Source organism: Halyomorpha halys, unplaced genomic scaffold (assembly GCF_000696795.3).
Source record: "Halyomorpha halys isolate HHAL.00 unplaced genomic scaffold, Hhal_1.1 Scaffold1040.1, whole genome shotgun sequence".
Lineage (NCBI taxonomy): Eukaryota > Metazoa > Arthropoda > Insecta > Hemiptera > Pentatomidae > Halyomorpha > Halyomorpha halys.
The window spans coordinates 596,084-604,124 of NW_027112448.1; positions in this window are offsets into that span (position 1 = coordinate 596,084).

Sequence of the window (8,041 nt, forward strand, 5' to 3'; positions counted from 1 at the left end):
TATATATATATATATATATATATAGTATCTGAAAAAAGCCATAGACGGCAGATGAACTGATTTTTTTTTTTAATTCGATTTATGGGTTCCACGTATCTTTAAATGTAGAGCTTCAAATTTTGAGGAGGTATTGATGATTACATAGGTTCCTTATTGACTATAAGTCAAAATTAGTGGAATGATATTGCAAAGTAAAATCAATCTGAATTTTCATATTCATTAAAATAGATTTAAATAGTCCTTAAGGAATAAAGAACAAATATCGATTTTTCAAAATTAAAAACAGTTTTGATTTGTTTCTCCTCTTGAACAAAATAAAAAATAACCCCTAGTGCTACAGACATTTTCAAAGTTCACGCTTCATAATGGGTTCACCCATTAATATTATTGCAACGGTATTCGATTTGATAATAATAACATAGTCTCAAACTCAAAATGCGTTTCACGATTCTTGCAGAGCTCGGAGCAGACTGACGTTAGCGCTGAGCATATACATATATATTAGGAAGCCTTTATCTAGGTTATTAAACTTTGAAGGCGATAGTGTGTGAGATGAAACTATTAGAGATGGGGGAGTTATTATATCACGGGGGGGGGGGGAGAGAACATGAGTGAGGCCATAATAATCGGATCGTGCTTCTACCCACCGCAGTCCCTCTCCAGCCAATTAATTTACGTTGGAATTCCAACGCATAGCAGTCGATTCCTGTTATCTTTAATTTTATACGGAAATGCACGCTCTATGGAAGTTTGGAGTAAGGATTAATACATTAATTAGTGGTGGGATTAATAATAATTAATTATTTATCAAGGAAATAATATAACTCGACGGGGCTGTCTTAGTCGAAGCCACGGGAACTCCATATTAGAGATAGGGCACCTTCAATTTTTTTTCTCTGCAGCTTTGGATTATTAACGACACATTTGTTAAAATTATTAATTATTTGAGAAGGAACTACAATAAAATAATATTAATATTTATATAATATACTGTTTCTAGACCAAATATTGTGCTTAATATTATTGCAACAGTAATAAAAAGTATCCACTTTATGGTCGTGGGTTCCGAAACACACGGTCGAGTTAACCCACGATTAGAAATCAAGTAGAAAGTGACCTCTAAATATCTATTTAAAGATATTGATTTGAAAAAACGCAAGATTAAGCAATTATGAAAACAAAAAAATCAACATCTGAAAATAGATGTACAGTCCGACACGTCAGAAGGAATATTTTATTAATATAAAAAATAAGAGGGTAAAATTAAAAAATTTCTTAATTACACAAATGAAAAAGAAGAAAATATCATAAATTGACTTCATCTTATAAAAAAATTATTCTACGAAAAAAATTAATATTTACAAGAGGAACTTTTATTAGGAAAATCATGAATGACTTTTTCAGTATTTTTTTACCGACATCGGTGATTAACAGTACAATTTTTATTGTAGCAATCGTAAATTTCTGTTCATAATTGATATGTTTTAATTTATCGATCGCACGACTCGGATTTATGATGGCGCTGTGAATCATTATCCAGAAGCAGTAATCCAAGAACCGGAAAAAATAAGTTATTTCACCCCAATTTTTTATTACTTCATTGAAAATTGTTTACAGCTGCTAATAAAAATGTATGTTCCTGCCAACTATAGCTGGGGAGAATAAAAAATGTTGACTGTTTTCAATTGTTACAAAAAATTATTTTTCCATTTAGAGCTCCATATATTCAAAACTGTCCAAAGTGCTCATATACGTAATTAAAAATAATTTAGAGTAGAGTTAATTTTCTAAAAAAATAAGTCCTGTTTTTTCTATTCATTAATAAAAATTTGTTTTTTAATTTCCGTTATAATTTATTAGAAATTTTTATATATTTTTGTTTAATTAGTTGATAACTCTACCTGAGATCTATAATGGGCTAGATGAACGGTCATGAAAAACACCAAAACAATTTAGAAAGAATATAATTTCATGATATCATATTCCGAAAAAAATAATTATAATTAATAAGTTGTTACGTGAGTTAATTATCCTTGTACCTAATATATGTTTTGTGTCCATTTAAGTATGATGTATTTATGTCTAACATTTCCTTATATATTTTTATATCACAAAAAAAATTAACAGTTTTTTAAAGGAATCTGACAAGTGTTTTTTTGTGAAAAGTAAGTAGTTGACAAATCTATTATGGGATATTGAAAATGTATTTAAATTATAATAAATATACAATAAAAAAAGATAAAAGAGAAATATCTGTTGTGAATAAATCATAATGAATCATATTTTTTTCAGAATCATTATAGTGTTCTATGATAAAGACAATAATAGCCAAACAGATCACATATTGTTTTTAATTTAAAATTATAGTGAAAAAATATTGCCTATAATTATTAAAAATTATACATTCACATAAAAAAAATCATATCAAATATATGTATATATTTATATACCACAAAAAATCATAAAATGCGGTTTTATTTTAGGACGTGGTACCTCAAGAACAAATTGGTGTTATCTTTAGACCAGGAAATTTATTTCCTGTTAGCCAAATTTGTATATTTACATAAATCATATAGTAGTTAAACAAAAAAACAGAGAAATACAAAAAAAAAAAAACTTTAAATATTTGTATATGATATAACCTAAAAATAATATTATGTATAAATTATAAATTTGATGACATTAGTGACTAATGTCATCAAATTTATAATTTATACATAATATTATTTTTAGGTTATATCATATACAAATATTTAAAGTTTTTTTTTTTTTGTATTTCTCTGTTTTTTTGTTTAACTACTATATGATTTATGTAAATATACAAATTTGGCTAACAGGAAATAAATTTCCTGGTCTAAAGATAACACCAATTTGTTCTTGAGGTACCACGTCCTAAAATAAAACCGCATTTTATGATTTTTTGTGGTATATAAATATATACATATATTTGATATGATTTTTTTTATGTGAATGTATAATTTTTAATAATTATAGGCAATATTTTTTCACTATAATTTTAAATTAAAAACAATATGTGATCTGTTTGGCTATTATTGTCTTTATCATAGAACACTATAATGATTCTGAAAAAAATATGATTCATTATGATTTATTCACAACAGATATTTCTCTTTTATCTTTTTTTATTGTATATTTATTATAATTTAAATACATTTTCAATATCCCATAATAGATTTGTCAACTACTTACTTTTCACAAAAAAACACTTGTCAGATTCCTTTAAAAAACTGTTAATTTTTTTTGTGATATAAAAATATATAAGGAAATGTTAGACATAAATACATCATACTTAAATGGACACAAAACATATATTAGGTACAAGGATAATTAACTCACGTAACAACTTATTAATTATAATTATTTTTTTCGGAATATGATATCATGAAATTATATTCTTTCTAAATTGTTTTGGTGTTTTTCATGACCGTTTGATTGTGAAACGTCGGATTGTAAATTTAAATTATAGTGAAATAACCTTGCCTATAATTATTAAAGCTATAATTTATTAATTCATCTTTATTCAAGTCACTACTTGATATTAGATATGTTTATTCGCTCGTGTAGTTTTTATTATAAGACTTGACCAAATCGAATCAAAATAAATATAAAAAATTTTGAAACTATTCTTAGGTCGCATTATTGGTATATCTATCCAGAGGAAGCTTTCTATTCCCAAATGATCGGGGCGATTTGGGATCTGGTCCACTTATTCCGGTTTATGACCGGGTCTCTGTTAAAAATAAATCTTTATAGTCTCAGATTTAGAAACTGGTCAATTTCCCTTGTGAGTTGTTTATGTGAATAGATGGGTATTACTGGGTAAATTTGTATTACAAATCTGTATATTGAATAGTAATATTATACATTAATATTTATTAATCCTGAGAAAAATGAAAGGTGATAATCCTTTTTTTTATATATAAATGAGGAAGATGATGTCATATTCAAATCGAATTAGAGAGTGACACAGAATTCAGATGTATTTATATTAATATTATGTGGGATTTTTTGCGAACATAATGAATGTGTTTTCTAATTTATTTTTATTATTGAATATCATTCAAAAAGGGCAAAGAAAAAAATTGAAGCTCATTAAGCCCAGATTTTTAAATGTATATGTGAAAAACTAAGCAGTTATTATTATATAATTTTATATTTAAAATGTAGGCTTAATGTGATTCAAAAGGTTTTTTCCTTAATATTTTTTATTAGTATTTAGATTATTGTTATATTTAATTATATGTAGTTTTATTAATATGTTATAATCGAACTATATTATAATCAAACTATATTATATTAATTACAACATAGTTATATTTGATATATAACTGTTGTTCTAAAATCAGTGCTTCCTTACAATGTATTGAATCCTATGACCCTCTATCCTCTTCGCATTATTATTATTTACTTATTTCATATAAATGAATCCCACTAAAAAAAGTCAAACAATCACAATAATTTTCGTTGTAATAATTATTTTTTTATTGATATGTTAATTTAAGAATACTGCAACTATTATAATATTTAATAACTATAAAAAATAGTACAATATTAAAAAAGCAAATTGCTATCACTCTGATATTACATCTTGGAAAATAACTAGCTTATGTGGTTTGACCGGTTTAAATTTGTACTAACATATTTGCTTCATCATGGGAACATTTACCTAATAAAAATATACTTAAATATTACATATATTAAAAATTGATGTTTTAAAGATTTAACATTACTTTATGTTTTTTATTATGTTTCATTTTTTTATAAATCGTTTATTGTACATTTAAAGCTTTTTAACAAATAAAACACTTAATGACTGAAAACAAAATATTAGAAAATGAACTGGCGGCAAATAGCAGTATTACAAAGGGTTTATAAAGGGAAATCACACCGGTTCCAGAAACCTCACTATGTTTCTAATGGCTTGGATATGCAAAGAATAAAGTTGCGATACATCGCCTCAACTTAGTTGTATTATTGACTGATTCGATTCACCAAGATATATAATACATCTGTAAATATAGATTGAATGTGTTTTTTAGTTCTATTACTAATGTCTCAGTATATTTTACAGAATACTACAGTAGTACCACACAATATAGAAAAAATTAAAATAAATATACCTATATGTATTTTACTATATTATATTGATTGTAATGTAATCGGTAATACCTCTTGTTGCCTAGTGTTAATTTTCCTTAGTTGTTAAAAACTTTCCATATACATTTAATTTTATGGTTACTGCTCTATTCCCATGTATCATATCGTGTTATGAAGCCTAAATCCTTCCTCAATAAACAATTTATTTAACGCTAAAATAAGTTTTCAAATTGGAATAGTAGTTCGTGAAAGTAGCGTGTTAAATCATACCAAATTCTTCAACTTTGTTAATTATTATGGATAAATATATAATGCAGCATTTTTATTTACTATAGTTAGCACTAACGGGAGTAAATAAAATTAAAAAATTAATTTTATACCTATTTAGTTGCCAAAAATAATATGGAGATAAAATCAATATTATTATTATTATTATTATTGCTACTAATCGATTATTTAATCGTTCAAGTTTATTGCATTATTTTCAAAATTTATAGTATATAAAGAAAGAAATGATGAATAAGTTACTTCTCGACTTAAGGATGGCAGGAATTAGGTCATCAGGAGAAACAATGATGTAATAAAAATTGTCTGCTTCAAAAGGAGCTTCTACGATGAAGTAAGGTGAAATGTCAAATGAAATTGGAGAGAAAAGAGGGTTGGTAAAGAGTTGAGTTTGTCCGGGTCAACTGGGTAATGGCTACAGGCTGAGAGCAAAGTACTGAGGCGTTCTTACGGATTTTGCGTTTGAATTAGGTTATTGTGATTGGGGTAGAATACGTATGCATATGCAAATATACACGTGCAAATGCATGCGCAGCGAAAGTGCCTAGGTGGAATGGATAGGTGGAGACTATTTATGTAAAGATAGGGGGATTCGAGTGTAACCGGCAGGGCTAAACGAAGTGTTGTTTTAATAAAATTTATATTATTCGTTGAAGCTTTTTTTTTCAAAACGTTTTAAAGGTTTTCAGATTATTTGCCAAAATATGATATGATGTTCTGATTTTCTAAGTTCTAAACTAAGGCGTCGAGTTGGTAACCTCGAAACAACTGCAGTACCGCCAGGGCGGGTGAACTTTTATTTCTTGGTTTCCCAACGGAATGAAAACTACCTTCTTACTCTGCTTAGAGCATGATGGTAACATGTAGGGTGACTCCATCCTTCCAAGTTGCCGTGAGCCTTTTTGTACCCTATAATTAAGTCCGAGCATCTTGAAACACTGTAATTTTTGAATAGAAAGAGAGACTACCTTAGACTGCCTAATCTTAGAGAGAATTATAAGATCTTGGATTACTCTTATATTATGTAAATATGCCTAAAATGAAATACTTATTTTGTCATGACTCCATATTTCAAAAGCAACACTTCAGAACTGGCACGTTTATTGGATTGGATCATCACAATTCGTCGTTCATTTTGAGATGAATACATTGTTCTGGTTTTGGTCAAGGTCTTTATATAAGATATTGCTCACTATACCCGAAAAGAATACTACCCGCCGGGATCTTGGACGAAGTGCACTCAGACCGAGACAATGGACATGCAATCAGATCCGAACATAATGGAACATGAGTCAGTTCCCGATCAGTCGATGCTATCAGGAGTACGATCCAAGATATTTATGAAGCGGACTCGAGTCAAAGGACAATCAGATCGGAAGTCATTCACATCTACATTCGTTAATTCAATTACGACTACATCAGTCCCTGATTCAGCGATTCAGTCCGCCATTGATGTCAAGATCAGTGGGTGCATTAGCAGTGCTACGAGGTCACATCGGCCCGCCATTATTTTTTGAAAGGTACTCATTTGTGAAGGGGGTACTTCAGTAGTTGAGCAATTGGAACGCATAAATGAAATAAATTGTACGGATTTGTATTCAAGGCAAGTCCTGTTCTATGCTTTGTTCAAGTTGGGATCCGACTTCCCACAATACTTTCGCGTCCGCATAGTAATGGATTGACGAGATCTAATGGTATCAATTAGAAGATTGTATCTCACTCAGACATTATTCTAATTGTAATCGATTTTAATATTGCACTTTGAACTCCTAGACTATGTTGCACTAGAGACTATGAGTCCTCATGATTCATTAAGAACGTTATATCCTCAAAACCTTCATAGTTTAGTAATCATTGAACATTTTTAACTATTATCCTCCTTCACAAATATTGCACAGTGATATTAATTTTGTATTATATTACATATTATATTTTATATTTTATACTGATATTTGATATTAATATTTTTTAATTAAAAAAAATATGTTATTAGAATGGTAATTTTTGTTTTTATAAGCAGATTTTTGTGATATTCATAAGTTTTTTAATCTTTTTAACACTTCAGACTGAAAAAAACAAATAACTAAAAATTAGAAAATCTTAACTTAATGTGTTTTTACTTGTTAACCGACGATATTTAAATAAATGGTCGTTCGGATATATTTAAATAATTTTATATCTCGAATTCAAATTGGCTTTGTAAGGTTCAATGTGATTTTTGTGCTTTAAATCAGGTATTGAATATCATACTCCTTTCCTTAAAAATCTGTACGTGATGAAAGAAAACAGTAAAAAAAAAACAGTTCCCATGAAAAAAATTGGATCTGAAAAAGTCAGATATATGAATCAGCTAAAATTATAACATAATTTTTTTTTTATTATAGACTTATATAGTTTAAACTTATACCTAGTGCGACTTATAATGAATGGTCTTGATAAAGTACGAGTTTTTGAAACCCATGTTTTAAGAAGCTGTATATATATAAGTAGAGGGAATATGGGGGAGCTGGTGCACCGATTTGGGCAGACAATCAGAAGCCAGCATTTTGATGACGTCACACATGGCGGGAGATTTGAATTCAAATATTCGGCCCGACCCACCCTTAACCACCCACGTGGTCTGTCACGTGGTCTATCA